Genomic DNA, 15634 nt, shown 5'->3' on the forward strand with positions numbered 1-15634 from the left:
TGCCTCGGACTACGCGGTGGGCGCGGTGCACGAGCAATGGGTGCGTGGAGCTTGGCAACCGCTGGCGTTCTTTAGCCGGCAGCTTCGCCCACCCGAACGCCGTTACAGTACCTTCGACCGCGAGTTGCTCGGACTTCACTTGGCGGTCAGGCACTTCCGCCATCTGCTCGAGGGCCGGGCGTTCACTGCCTTCGTCGACCACAAGCCGCTGATCTTCGCGATGGGCAAGGTCACCGAGCCGTGGTCGGCCCGGCAGCAGCGTCACCTCTCGGCCGTGTCCGAGTACACGACGGACATCCAGCACGTCGCGGGGAAGGACAACCCGGTGGCGGATTGCCTTTCCCGGGCCGTCGCCCACGCAGTCCACCTCGGCATCGACTATGCCCGGATGGCAGCGGACCAGGCCGCTGACCCCGACGTCCAGGCCTTGCGGACCGCCGTCACGGGCCTCCGCGTCACCGAGGTGCCGTTCGACGGCGCGGGCGCGGCTCTCTTGTGCGACGTCTCCCTCGGGCGTCCTCGCCCCATTGTGCCCGCGGGCTGGCAGCGCCAGGTGTTTGACGCCATCCACGGCCTGTCCCACCCGGGCGCGAGGGCCTCCCAAAGGCTGATCGCCGACAAGTTCGTCTGGCATGGCCTCCGGAAGGCCGTCCGCGGCTGGGCCAGGACGTGCCTCGCGTGCCAGCGCGCCAAGGTGCACCGGCACACCCAGGCCCCGTTGGCCCCGTTCACGGTGCCGGAACGCCGGTTTGACCACGTCCACGTGGACCTGGTGGGACCTCTGCCCCCCTCGCGGGGTTTCACCTACGTCCTCACCATGGTGGACCGCACCACCCGGTGGCCGGAGGCCGTGCCCTTGGCGTCGACAACGGCGGCCGATGTCGCGCAGGCTTTCATCGCCACCTGGGTCGCCCGGTTCGGCGCCCCCTCAGACATCTCATCCGACCGCGGCCCCCAGTTCACCTCGGAGCTCTGGGGGGCGGTTGCGCAGGGGCTCGGGGTCCGGCTGCACCGAACCACGGCCTACCACCCCCAGGCTAACGGCCTGTGTGAGCGATTTCACCGCTCATTGAAGGCCGCGCTCCGGGCCACCCTCCGCGACGGCGGCTGGGTCGACAGGCTCCCCTGGGTCCTGCTGGGCCTCCGGACGGCGCCCAAGGAGGACCTGCGCGCATCCGCGGCGGAGTTGGTCTTCGGGCAACCGCTGCGGGTGCCGGGCGAGTTCCTCCCCGACTCCACGGCACCATGGTCCGCGGCACAGCAGCGCTCCGCTCTGCAATAGACCGCCCAGAGGTTCGCCCCGGTGCCAACGGCATGCCACGGGCACCCACCGACGCACGTCGCCCCGGAGCTTCGCACGGCGGAGTACGTCTTCGTCCGCCACGATGCCCATCGGACACCACTGCGGCCCCCGTACGACGGGCCTTTCCGCGTGCTGGAGACCGGGGCGAAGCACTTCACCCTGGACATCGGCGGTACTCCTGACCGCGTTTCGGTAGACCGCCTCAAGCCGGCCCACCTCGATGTGGACCATCCACCGCCAGTGGCCCGACCCCCACGTCGGGGCCGCCCTCCTGCGGGCGGACCCCCGGCACCGCCCAGCCCCGCCGCCACGGCGCCCCCCGGTCCTGCACCCATCCCAGGGGCAGCCAGGGGCATCCCACCTGGTATCCCTGCACCCCGGACGCCGCCGATCGCCAGGGGGCGCTTCGGCCGGGTCATTCGTCTGCCCCGCAAACTGGCCCTCCAGGTGCGCGGGAATTCTGGGGGGGCGCGTGTGGCGGACACAAAAGCCCACTGGCGTGGTGACATCATTCCACGCACCGAGTGGGCGGTGGCCACGCCCGAGGGGTAGGCGTGGCCTCATGATATACCCCGGGCGACCAGCCCGGAGGAGTTCAGTGTTACAGTGTAGTCTTACAATAAAGACGTTTATATGTTACCGCTTGTCCGCTTCCTCCTTGCTCACAAGCAGCGCGCGTAACGCCGCGCTTTAATCTTCTATATATTCTATATTTAACATTGTGATATGAAAATAGTTTTCATATTTGTTGTAAATGTAGTTTAAACTCGTGGTTATGCGTTAGAGCGGTGTATTTGTTAGCAGCGTCGTCTACAACGTTCTTTTTTTTTTTTTTCTAATAAAGACATATTCTGTCATTTTAAAACCACCAAAGTGTGTATTCGGTTTCCCCGTTTCATAAAATGTATCGTTTGATACGTATAATGCTTTAAAACTGGTTTTTTGTTTTGTTTTTGTTTTTACCTCAGAAGAGATATCAACATTTACCTCAGCGAATGTCAATCGCGGTGTCAGTATTTGATGAACTTATAAAGACTTAGGTGAGTTATAAGTGTGACAAGCATGTGCACGGGATTCTTCCCAGAAGAATGAGTGGTTGCATTAGCTTGTACGACTTAAAATGAGCGAGTTTTGTTTTGACGTTTGGGCCAGTTTTACATGTTGTATCCCTAAGGAATGAAACGAACATTTTTCCTTGCTTACAATTTTATTTGAAGTCACACATCTATCTATAATTCCAGTAATCTCTGTCTGTACGTTTGTACGTTTGTCTGTGACCGCTGTTTCTCGACAACCACGGGTCCGATATACTTTTAACTTGCCAGGTATATTGCTGGGGACCCGAGGATGTGCCTTTTCAAGGTTTCATATTAATCGGACAATTACTTACCGAGCTATGTCCAAAAAACGATTCAACCAATCAGAGAGCTTGCAGAGGGCTTTGCGAATGGACCAAACCATTCATGTAAATAGAGGGGGGGGGGGGGTTCTGTGGTCGTTGCGAATGGACCAAACCATTCACATCGAATCATCGAATCACATCGAATGGACCAAACCGTTCGCTTTGGACCAAACCATTGCATGTAAATAGAGGGGGGGGGTTCTGTGGTCGTTGCGAATGGACCAAACCATTCATGTAAATAGAGGGGGGGGGGTTCTGTGGTCGTTACTGCCACGTGGTTTCAAAGTTTTTTTTTGTTGTTGTTGTTTGCACGCATGTTTTTTTGCACCCACGTACGGGCACGCCCTAGGATGTTTACACACACACACCCCTACACAAATTTTTTTTTTTTTTTTTTTTTTGGCAAGGAACGGGCACCCACGTACGGGCACGTCCTAGCTTATATATAGTACGGGCATGCCCTAGTACTTCAAAATACACTCACTTATATAGAATTGAACGCTGAATCCGAAAATGTTAGTGAAATTGCCTTGTTTTTTTTTTTAAACATTATTTTCTATATATTCTAAATATATATCTGTGCAGTGTCTGTCTTGTGTTGTCACTGAACTACTCCCTCAAACCTTTGTGAAATCGTACTATTCCAACTTGACCCACGGCGGGAGTATGCGCACTACTGAGTGGCGTTCTAGTTCACGTTTTGTTATGTTTCAGCCTTATGCTGAAATCGTTTAAATTCATTTTTTTCCCTCTTCAATCTACACTCAATACCCCATAATGACAAAGAATGAATGAGCGTTTTAAGGCCATTTTCCCCGCTAGAGCGGGGGTTAGCCTTGCGGGCCCCATGACGATCATGGTTCCCTGTTTGAGGCAATGTTTTTATGGCCGGATGCCCTTCCTGACGCCAACCCTTGGTCGCCTCTTAGGATGCGCAGGGATACGGTGTACCTATTCTAAATCGGGGTACACACCGTGATCATTCATCCCAGCAAGCTGGTACTCAATTTGCCGACTTCTTCGGAAGGATGACAGGCTGAGTCAACCCCCCTGGCGTTAATTCAGCGATCGACCGGGATTCGAACCCAGGATCCTGTGATCCCAAGCCGGCACCCTAACCGCTAAGCCAACACCAGGCTCCCATAATGACAAAGAGAAAACGGGATTTTAGAAAGTTTTACAGATTTATTAAAAAGAAAAAACTAAAATATCACATTGACATAAGTATTCATACCCTTTGCTATGACACTTGAAATTTAGCTCATGTGCCTCCCATTTCTCTTGATCATCTTTGAGATGTTTCCACACCTTGATTGGAGTCCACCTGTGGTAAATTCAATTGATTGGACATGATTTGGAAAGGCACACACCTGTCTATATACAGTCACATGCAAAAGTAAGTACACCCCATGCAAAGTTTTTGACTTTTTCAACATATTTCAACATACAGCTATTTGATCTTCATTTCAACAATATTGATAGATAAAGGTGATATAAACAACAATAAACAACATGCATTTTAAAGGCCATTTTCCCTACTAGAGCGGGGGTTAGCCTTGCGGTCCCCATGACAATCTTCTCCATTTTGCCCTATTTTCTGCATCTCTCCTTGTTAACCCCCTTGCCCGCATTTCTTCTTCCACCATCTTTAGCCAAGTCTTTCTCGGTCTTCCCCGTCCTCCACTTCCTTCTACATTCATTTCCATCACTCTTCTCAACCAGTCACTTTCATCCTTCCTCAACACATGACCAAACCATCTCAACCTGTTCCTCTTCACAGCATCAATCACAGGCTCTATTCCCATCATCTTTCGCAATTCATAATTTGTCTTCGTCTCTCTCAACGATACTCCGCACATCCGTCGAACCATTCGCATTTCCACCCTTTCCAACCTTCGTTGCTGCTCTACGTTCATTACCCATGTCTCGCTCCCATAAATCATAACACTTCTCACACATGCAGCATACACCTTTCCCTTCAGCTTCAATGACACTCCCCTCATCATCAGCATGCCACTCAGTTCCCGAAACTTCTTCCATGCACATCTCACTCTAGCAACCGTTGCCGAGTCTGATCCACCTTCTCCATTCAGCATGTCTCCGAGGTAGCAAAATGTTTTCACACCTTCCAGCTTCACGCCGTCTCCAAGATCCAACTCAACATTTCCTCCATCTGCAGCTGCCACACTGGTTAATGACCCTCTCAGACCACTACATTTTTGATGAACCCACTCAGCGCACATTGTACATTGAATGGAGTTCACTCCGACACCCTTCCTACACACAGCACAGGGCCACTTCCCAGTTCTTTCCACCTCACCACATGCTTTACCACTTGCCATCACCTTCGTCTTTCCGATATTCACCTTCAGACCTTTTGTCTCCATACATTCCTTCCACTTGTTAATCTTTTCCTTCAGTCCATCCATACTTTCCGCAATCAACACCAGGTGATATAAATAAAGGTGATATATATAAAGGTGATATAATAAAACAAATATCATGAAACATTTACATTTTGTAGTCCATTGTATAATTTAAATAAACATAAATGCAAATTTCGCATGTGGAAAAAGTAAGTACACCCTTCGCTCTAATAGGTGGTATTGCCCCCTTTGGCAGATACAACCTCAAGTTGGCGTTTCTTATAACTGTCTACCAGTCTGACATCGACTGGGAGAAATTTTTTCCCACTCCTCCATGCAGAATTCTTTCAGCTTGTGCGATGTTTGAGGGGTTTCCTGCATGCACAGCTCGTTTCAAATCTCCCCACAACATTTCGATGGGATTTAGATCCGGGCTTTGACTTGGCCATTCCAGAACCCGCCATTTCTTTCTTTTCAGCCATTCCTTGGTGGATTTACTGGTACGTATGTTTAGGGTCATTGTCATGTTGCAAGGTCCACCTTCGGTTGAGCTTCAACTTTCCGACAGATGACCTCACATTATTCTCAAGCACCCTCTGGTACAATGAAGAATTCATAGTGGATTCTATGATGGTGATCTGCCCAGGCCCTGATGCAGCAAAGCTGCCCCAAACCATAATATTTCCACCACCATGCTTTACAGTTGGTATCAGGTTCTTGTGGTCAAATGCTGTCTTTGGTTTTCGCCAAACATGTCTTCTGGTACTGTGGCCAAATAGCTCTACCTTTGACTCATCTGTCCAGAGCACATTGTTCCAGAAGTGCTGGTCTTTGCCTAGGTGTTCATTGGCCAGCTTTAGTCTTGCCCTGATGTTTTCTGGACAGCAAAGGTTTCCTCCTGGCACACCTCCCATGTCGATCAAATTTGTGCAGCCTCTTTCTCATGGTGGACTCGTGCACTTTGACATCAACAGTGGCAAGAGCTACCTGTTGGTCCCGTGATGACATTCTGGGGTTCTTAGAGACTTCTTTCAGCATCTTGCGGTCTGCTCTCGGGCTGAACTTGCTGGGGCGGCTGGCCTGAACAAGTTGGCAGTTGTTTGGAATTTTCTCCACTTGTAGATGATCTTCCGGACAGTCGAATGATTGATTTCAAATTGTTTGGAGATCTTTTTAAATCCCTTCCCAGACTCGTGGGCATCTATGACCTTCTTTCTGAAGGCCTCAGAGAGCTCTTTTGATCTAGGCATGGTGATGCCGCACACTTCAACAACAAAGAGCAAACCAAACTAAATGTCTGAGGTTTAAATAAGACAGGTTCCTCCAAGATCCTCTCTAACGATGTTCTAATCATTTGCACCTGAGCTGGTGCACCTGATTCTAATTTTAGGTATTTGAAGTAGTGATAAATGTAGGGGTGTACTTACTTTTTCCACATGCGAAATTTGCATTTATGTTTATTTAAATTATACAATGGACTACAAAATGTAAATGTTTCATGATGTTTGTTATTTTATATCACCTTTCTCTATCAATATTGTTGAAATGAAGATCAAATAGCTGTATGTTGAAATATGTTGAAAAAGTCAAAACTTTACATGGGGTGTACTTACTTTTTCATGTGACTGAGGTTTCACAGCTGACAATGCATACCAGAGTGGCCAGACGGAAGCCAAACAGTTCAATCTTGGTTTCATCAGACCATAGAATCTTGTTTCTCTCAGTCTGAGAGTCCTTTAGGGTGCTTTTTTTTTGCAAACTCCAAGTGGGCTTTCATGTGTCTTTCACTGAGGAGAGGCTTCCCTCTGGCCACTCTGCCATAAAGCCCAGATCAGTGGAGTGTTGCAGTGATGGTTGTCCTTCTGGAAGTTTCTCCCATCTCCACACAGGATCTCTGGAGCTCAGCCAGAGTGACCATCGGGTTCTTGGTCACCTCTCTTACCAAGGCCCTTCTCCCCCGATTGCTCAGTTTGGCCGGGCGACCAGCTCGAGAAAGAGTCCCGGTTGTTCCAAACTTCTTCCATTTAAGAATTATGGAGGTCACTGTGCTCTTGGGAACCTTCAATGCAGCAGATATTTTTTATGTCGGCTTCCCCAGATCTGTGCCACGACACAATCCTGTCTCTGAGCTCTGCAGGCAGTTCCTTCGACCTCATGGCTTGGTTTTTGCTCTGATATTCATGGTCAGCTGTGAGGCCTTATATAGACAGGTGTGTGCCTTTCCAAATCATGTCCAATCAATTGAATTTACCACAGGTGGACTCCAATCAAGGTGGAGAAACATCTCAAAGATGATCAAGAGAAATTGGAGGCACCTTAGCTAAATTTCTGGTGTCATAGCAAAGGGGATGAATACTTATGTCACTGATATTTCAATTTTTTTCTTTTTAATAAACTCGCAAAACTTTCTAAAATCCTGTTTTCTCTTTGTCATTATGGGGTATTGAGTGTAGATTGATGAGGGAAAAAATGAATTTAAACGATTTCAGTGTAAGGCTGCAACATAACAAAATGTGAAAAAAGTGAAGGGGTCTGAATACTTTCTGAATGCACTGTTTATACACACACACACACACACACACACACACCATCATTACGGGTCCACTAAGAGTGATGGGGGGGGGGGGGGGGTGGAGGGTGCGGTTACCTCGGTTCCTCCCGAACGACCAGACCTGAAGCTGATGGGTGTGGATAACTTGGCGGGTTACTTGGCAAAAGCAAACGCCAAATAGACCACGTGTAATAATCTACTCCATTTAGTTACCGTTTACCTGTTTTTCCACGTGGATCATGTGGTTTTCAAGCCTGGGAACGTGCTCTCGATGTGCACTAATCTTATCTTTAGATCTTAATTGGATGTGGCTGAGCAACCGCTTAGTGCACACTGGACTTGTACGAGAGCCAATTAATTGGAGAATTATAACGTCCCAGACTAACATGAGGTGCAGACGGTGCTGGACCAATAGAGGAAAGGACGAACACAAACAGATCGGAAAGAGTTCAACAAAAAGGGAATGTATTATGCACAAAGCAAATCTGAAATTGCTGGGTCATGCAATGCTTTTAAAGCACCTTGATGCACAATGCAAGCAGGCAATCAAAATTTGCAGGTATGGGGAAACGATTTTCAAGTAATGGAGGGTGCGAATAATGTACAGAAAAGAAAAGGGACAAGGAGCAGCACTTTACCTATTCCTCACTTGTCATCAAAACATGGTACATAGGTACCTGATCTGAACATCCACGGAGGGAAGATAGTCCAGAAAGAAAGAACGAGGTGTTTTCGACCTCTTCGCTCACCGGGCATGGGCCATCGTGTGCCCCCTGTTGCCCAAACGCTGAGGGAGGGGGTAAGAGGAAGAATACTGTTGGTGTCTAGGTTGTGTGTAGTGGAGGTGTAGTAAGGTGCAATGAGGTGCAAAAGGAAACTGAGAAGAGGTGCCTATCTGTGGTTGCCGCTCTATCTAAAATATTTGGTCGTGGTAGTGCTGTGGTTGTTGTTGCTCCTGCATTCAAAGTAGACTATTTAAGGGAAAGCAAAGAAAATATTGCATGAAATGACAGGCATAATGCATGAGAGTTATTAATGTGTATGCGTGGCTTAGCTTGGCCCTAAAAGTGCGCTTTGCACGGCATCTGCCCCACTCGCTCGCCCAGCGCTCCCTTCTGGCTCCCAGCTCCGATCCGCCTATCACTAGCTCCACAGACCAGGCGCAGATTATCCACCGTATGAAGCACCAACCACTTCAGACACCAGTCCACAGACTGGCCAAGACACAGACATTGTTCGGCTGGAACGCAGCGCTTTTATATTCATCTGGTGAGGGCACGGCTTTCTTTTGGATCGCAGGAGGCGCTAGGCATGGTGAATGGTGCCCTTTGGTGCATACCCACTTGTCCGCACCGCCTACACGAGACCCCAATCATGAATCCTTATGCGCATTCTGTCCTCGGACCATGCCATGCAGCAGGGCCTTCCCGATTGACATTGGCTAGCATCTCCTGCTGAGCTACATGTGTGGGAGCGAGTGCTGAGAACTTTATTTACTTGTAAGGATGAACAGAGCAGCTGGGCTGCCAATGATGTGCTAGTGGCCAAATAGCACCCACTTGTTCTGGTGTTTAATTTTGAAGGGGTTTCCCCCTTGAAAAAATGAATGAATGATCGTTTTAAGACCATTTTTCCCGCGAGAGTGGGGGTTAGCCTTGCGGGCCCCATGACAATCATGGTTCCCTGTTTGAGGCAATGTTTTTATTGCCGGATGCCCTTCCTGACGCCAACCCTTGGTCACGCTCTTACGATGCGCAGGGATACGGTGAACCTATTCTAAATCGGGGTACACACCACGATCATTCATCCCAGCAAGCTGGTACTCAATTTGCCGACCTCGGAAGGATGACAGGCTGAGTCAACCCCCCTGGCGTTAATTCAGCGATCGACCGGGATTCAAACCCAGGATCCTAGGATCCCAAGCCGGCACCCTAACCGCTAAGCCAACACCTTGTACATAGATATTCGTCATATAAGCATTAGCTTCATTATATTAAGACATTGAAGGAGCCGGGGCTCCCACGTCGATCGGAAGAATGGACGCGACAAAAAGCTAGAATTCATCTGAGTTGCTTTAATGAAATCAAACACTCAGGCACTCTGAAAAACCGTTTATCAGTCAGCAATATATATCTATTCCGCCAGGGGGTTTGCCCAGGCCCGGCGCCAGGGGGCGTGGCCCAGCGTCCTGGCTGCGGCCTGGCAAGTTGAGGGCGAGCCTGCCCGGGCATGCCCGGGCATGCCCGGGCGTCCCGACTGAGGCCTGGCAAGTTGAGCGCGGGCCTGGGCGTCCTGGACGAGCCCGGCATGGTGATCGCTCCGCGTCCTTGATAGGTGCAAGGCGATTGTGAAAACTCAGCGGCAGCCGCTACACACGTCCCCCCAGAATCGACTTGCACCGGCAGGGTCAATTTGAGGGGGGTCCTGATGACCCGGCCGAAGCGACCCCTGGCGGGTCGTGGGAGGGGGTCCGGTGAGGTGGTGGGCGGTCGAGTGGGGGGCACCGTGGACGGGGGACGGCCTCGCCGCGGCGGAAGGGCCACCCGTGGTGGGTGGTCGACGTCCACGTGCGCCGGCTTGAGGCGGTCCACAGCAATCCGGTCCGACCTGCCGCCGATGTCGATGACGAACGACTTGTCGTCCCGTCGCAGCACCCGGAAGGGCCCGTCGTACGGCGGCTGGAGTGGCCACCGATGTGCGTCGTGACGCACAAAAACATACTCCGCTGTGCGGAGTGCTGGGGGGACGTAGGACTGGGGGTCACCGTGGTGGGATGTTGGCACGGGGGCAAACCGTCGGGCGGCCTCCTGGAGGTCCGAGCGCTGGTGAGCTGCGGACCAGGGACTGGTAGCGTCGGGCACAAATTCGCCCGGGACGCGTAGCACCTGGCCATAGACAAGCTCGGCGGTGGATGCCTGGAGGTCCTCCTTGGGGGCCGTGCGAAGGCCCAAAAGGACCCACGGCAGCCGGTCGGCCCACCCGACGTCTTGAAGGCCGGCCATGAGCGCGGCCTTCATGGAGCGGTGGAATCGCTCGCACAACCCGTTTGCTTGGGGGTGGTAGGCCGTAGTACGGTGGAGCTTGATCCCCAGGTTGCGGGCGACCGCGCCCCACAGCTCGGAGGTGAACTGTGGACCGCGGTCTGATGAGATGTCCGCCGGTGCGCCGAAGCGGGCGACCCAGGTGGCGATGAAAGCCTGCGCCACGTCGGCGGTGGTGGTGGAGACGAGGGGAACGGCCTCCGGCCACCTGGTGGTCCTGTCCACCATGGTGAGCAGGTGTGTGAACCCCCGTGACGGGGGGAGGGGGCCCACCAGATCCACGTTGACGTGGTCGAAACGTCGTTCGGGCACGGTGAAAGGTGCCAGCGGGGCCTGGGTGTGTCGGTGGACCTTGGCCCGTTGGCAGGCCGTGCAGGCGCTGGTCCAATCGCGGACGTCCCGACGAAGGCCGTGCCAGACGAAACGCGCCGACACCAGCTTCTGGGAAGCTTTCCGGCCCGGGTGGGAAAGGCCGTGGAGGGAGGCGAAGATGCGGCGTTGCCAGGCGACGGGCACGATGGGGCGAGGCTGGCCTTGGGAGACGTCGCAGAGCAGGACAGTGTCCGCGCAGGGGATGTCGGCCAGGCGGAGGCCCGTGTCCGCCGCCCGGAGGGCTTGCACCGTGGTGTCGGTGGTTTGGTCCGCCGCCATAAGCGCAAAATCCACGCCCAGGTGGACCGCGTTCGCGCTGGCCCGGGAAAGACAGTCGGCCACGGCGTTGTTTTTGCCGGCGACGTGCCGGATGTCCGTGGTAAACTCCGACACGGCGGAGAGGTGGCGCTGTTGGCGGGCCGACCATGGCTCCGTGACCTTGGCCATGGCGTAAACCAACGGCTTGTGGTCGACGAACGCCGTGAAAGGTCGGCCCTCCAGGAGGTGGCGGAAATGGCGGACGGCCAGGTGTAGACCGAGGAGCTCCCGGTCAAACGTGCTGTATTTGAGCTCGTTCGGCCGGAGCTGCCGGCTGAAAAAAGCGAGTGGCTGCCAAACCCCGTTCACCCATTGCTCATGTACGGCGCCCACCGCGTAGTCGGAGGCATCCGTGGTGAGGGCGATGGGAGCGTTGAGCACCGGGTGAGCGAGCAGTGTTGCGTCGGCGAGGGCCCGCTTTGAGCCTTGGAAGGCCGCATCCATTGCTGCGGACCAGGCGATGTCGTGCTTGGCCGGCATGCCCCGGAGGGCTTCGTAGAGGGGCCGCATGAGCTGAGCAGCGCGGGGCACGAAGCGGTGATAAAAATTCACCATTCCCAGGAATTCCTGCAGGGCCTTTATGGTGCGGGGACGCGGGAACGTGGTGATGGCCTCGACCTTGGTTGGCAGCGGCACGGCCCCGTTCTTGGTGATGTGATGGCCCAAAAAATCAACGGCCGTCGTGCCGAAGTGGCATTTGGCCGGGTTGACGATGAGGCCGTGCTCGCTGAGGCGCTCGAACAGTGTCCGGAGGTGGAGGAGGTGCTCGGCCCGGGACGTGCTGGCGACGAGGATGTCGTCCAGGTAAACGAAAAGGAACGGCAGGTCACGCAGCACGCCGTCCATCAAGCGCTGGAACGCCTGAGCCGCGTTCTTGAGACCAAACGGCATCCGCAAGAATTCGAATAAGCCGAACGGCGTGATGACTGCCGTTTTAGGGACGTCGGCCGCCCTGACAGGTACCTGGTGATATCCCCGTATGAGGTCAATTTTCGAAAAAATGACCCGTCCCGCCAGACGGGCGGAGAAGTCTTGGATATGCGGGATCGGGTACCTGTCGGGGGTGGTAGCGTCATTGAGACGGCGGTAGTCGCCACACGGGCGCCATCCACCCCCCGGCTTTGGCACGATGTGCAGTGGCGAGGCCCACGCGCTATCGGAGCGCCGCACGATGCCGAGGTGCTCCAACGCGTCGAATTCGGCCTTCGCTACGGCGAGCTTGGCTGGGTCGAGGCGGCGGGCCCTGGCGTAGACCGGCGGGCCCGTGGTTGGTATGTGGTGCTCGATCCCATGCCGTACTGCGACGGCCGAAAACGTCGGCCGCGTGAGGGCCGGGAACTCCGTGAGCAGGCGAGCAAACTCGTTCGCCGCCGGGACGGCGCATGCCAGCTCGGTCGGCGCGGAGCTGCTCAATGTGCATACCAGGGAACTGAAGGTTTCAGCGTTGATTAAACGACGCCGTTGGACGTCCACCAGCAGTCCGTGTGCGCAGAGGAAGTCGGCGCCTAGCAGAGCCACGGGCACGTTGGCGGTTACAAACGTCCAAGCAAAGCGTTGGCCGCCGAAGCAGAGGGTGACGTTGCGCGGGCCGAAGGTGCGGATAGTCGATCCGTTGGCCGCAACTAAGGAGGGGCCGCAAACTGCGGATTGCCTGTCCTGGTCAGAGGCGGGTATGACGCTCAGTTGGGCGCCGGTGTCGCACAGGAAGCGCCGTCCGGACGCTTTATCCGTGATGAACAGTAAGTTGCCCGTGTGGCCGGCGCTCATGGCTGGTAATGAACGCCGGCCCGGCCGTTTCCCGGCCTGCCGAAGGTGCACGGGGGTCGGCATGTCCGGGCCTTCTGTCCGAACCTGGCATGATAGTAACACCACGCTTGGTCAGGTGGAGGCCTCGGTCGTCGTGCCGGAGGTGGGCGGCTCGGTAGAGCAGCCGCCAATGGCGTCGGCAGTTCGGCCGTCGACCGTGCCGGGTCCTCGGGCGCCCTGGGTGTTGCGTCGGACGGCGGTGGGTCCCATGTCACCGCTACGATGCGCTGTCCTGCGGCGGAGATCTTGTCGGCTTCTCTGGCAAGGGCCCGGGGATCTGTGATCGTCGTGCTTGCCAGGGCGAGGCGTACCGGGTTAGGCAGCTGACGGAAGAACAGCTCCCGGAACAGGAATGCCGGAGAGTGCTCGCCGAGCAGTGAAAGCATGTAGTCCATGCGCTCGGAAGGGCGCGTGTCGCCGAGCTCAGGCAGATCGAGCAGGCGCCGTGCGCGTTCCGCCGATGGGAGGGCGAAAGCATCGAGGAGCAGCTTCTTAATCGCGCCGTATTTGTCAGCGGCTGGCGGGCTTTCGAGGAGGCTCAGGGCGCGGGCCGCGGTAACCGACCCGAGCGCAGCTACCACATGGTGGAAGCGGGTGTCGTCGGCCGTGATGCCTCGCAGGGCGAACAGGGACTCCGCCTGTGCGAACCAAACCGCCGCGTGAGCCTCCCAGAAGGTAGGCAGTTTAAGGGCGACTGCCGTGTCCATGTCGATAGGTCACCAATGAAGGAGCCGGGGCTCCCACGTCGATCGGAAGAATGGACGCGACAAAAAGCTAGAATTCATCTGAGTTGCTTTAATGAAATCAAACACTCAGGCACTCTGAAAAACCGTTTATCAGTCAGCAATATATATCTATTCCGCCAGGGGGTTTGCCCAGGCCCGGCGCCAGGGGGCGTGGCCCAGCGTCCTGGCTGCGGCCTGGCAAGTTGAGGGCGAGCCTGCCCGGGCATGCCCGGGCATGCCCGGGCGTCCCGACTGAGGCCTGGCAAGTTGAGCGCGGGCCTGGGCGTCCTGGACGAGCCCGGCATGGTGATCGCTCCGCGTCCTTGATAGGTGCAAGGCGATTGTGAAAACTCAGCGGCAGCCGCTACAACATATTGATTTTTTTACTCAGGCATGTGCCATCCATTTCAGTTCAACCCTCCAAGTTAACACACTGCCATACTTCCTTAAAATATAGAACCTGATATTGCCTTATCACAAAATTCTACTCATCCTTTTCTCTTTTGCTGTTGACTGGTTGCATCTGATCTTTTTCCACACTATCCCATTACCTTTTTTTTCCTATTGGCAATCTTGACAAAGGACAAACGGCATGCAAAAGGACACTAGCAGGGAAATTATTTCTCAATGTATTGTCCTGTTACAAGTATGCACTTGCTCCATCAACATTGTGGTGCTATGATATGATGCTGGTTGCGCAACAATCGTTGGGATACGAATCAGCTATTTTGGGAAGCATGCTTTGCCGTATTCATCATTTGTAAACTTAATGCCACACATATGCTCCTTGCACGTTGCAAATATATGTTAATCACAAGGTGTCAAGTCTGGACTGTACTGGGGATGATGTATAACTTCCTGACCAATCTCCGCTGGAGGAGCCGTTTTCACATTTGCCTGTGAAGGTGAGCCTTATCATGCAGTGAAGTCGCACCCTGATTTGGTATACCTGGCTCTCATCTGCATATTGCGTTTCTTAACAAGTCACGATAGTCCTTCACAAATAAATATTGGTGCATTGGAAAGGTTTTCTCGAGTGATAAATTTTCTTTTCTCTATTGATGTATCTGCTGATGAGGATGTTATTTGCGCTTCTTTTCTTCCAGGCACCAAACATCACTAACTCTTCATGCATCCACATCACATTTGCATGTAATCAGAAATGGAATTAAATCATTATGCTGTAGTAAGTGTCAATTCTTGAAAAGTATCTGTTTCCTTCACATGTGGAAAAGTAAGTGACAGCCCAGGGTGGCAGTATGCATCCCTCGACATGTCATTGCCTGTATTTAGATGGTTCAACCCATTGGCCAGTGGGTAATTTCTTTTTGTCCCTCGTCGCACCGCGGAGCGAAAGGGGGACTATGGTTTTCCCCTCCGCCCGTGTGTGCGGACGTGCGTGCGTGCGTAAGCGAAGGACCGACTTCTAATTTGGTATGTGTGTGCAACTCGGCATATGGAAGAACCCTATTGAAAATTAGGTCGCCACGTCAAAATCCAAGATGGCCACCACCATATATATGTCTGAACCTTGTGAGCGAAATATCTTGAAAAATAAACGAAGTACTAACTTCTAATCTGGTGTGTGGGTGTATCTACGCATAAGGAAGAACGCTATTGAAAATTGGGTCGCCACGTCAAAATCCAAGATGGCCACCACCATATATATGTCTGAACCTTGTGAGCGAAATTTCTTGAAAAATAAACGAATTACTAACTTCTAATCTGGTGTGTGGGTGTATTTACGCAT

General features: G+C 53.5%; 1 protein-coding gene across 4 annotated transcripts in view; it reads left to right on the forward strand.

Moving 5' to 3' along the window:
- Window positions 1-15634, forward strand: part of LOC137415585 (protein phosphatase Slingshot homolog 2) — a 276350-nt gene that overhangs the window by 128740 nt on the left and 131976 nt on the right. The window contains exon 3 of one of the 4 annotated variants that reach the window (XM_078768027.1): window positions 2272-2343. The exons of the other annotated variants lie outside the window; for them this stretch is intronic. The gene's annotated coding sequence lies outside the window, so the exon portion shown is untranslated. The remainder of the gene's footprint in view (window positions 1-2271; window positions 2344-15634) is intronic. 4 annotated transcript variants of the gene reach the window in all.

The sequence above is a fragment of the Myxine glutinosa genome, chromosome 14 (assembly GCF_964187855.1).
Source record: "Myxine glutinosa chromosome 14, kmMyxGlut1.1, whole genome shotgun sequence".
Taxonomy (NCBI): Eukaryota; Metazoa; Chordata; class Myxini; order Myxiniformes; family Myxinidae; genus Myxine; species Myxine glutinosa.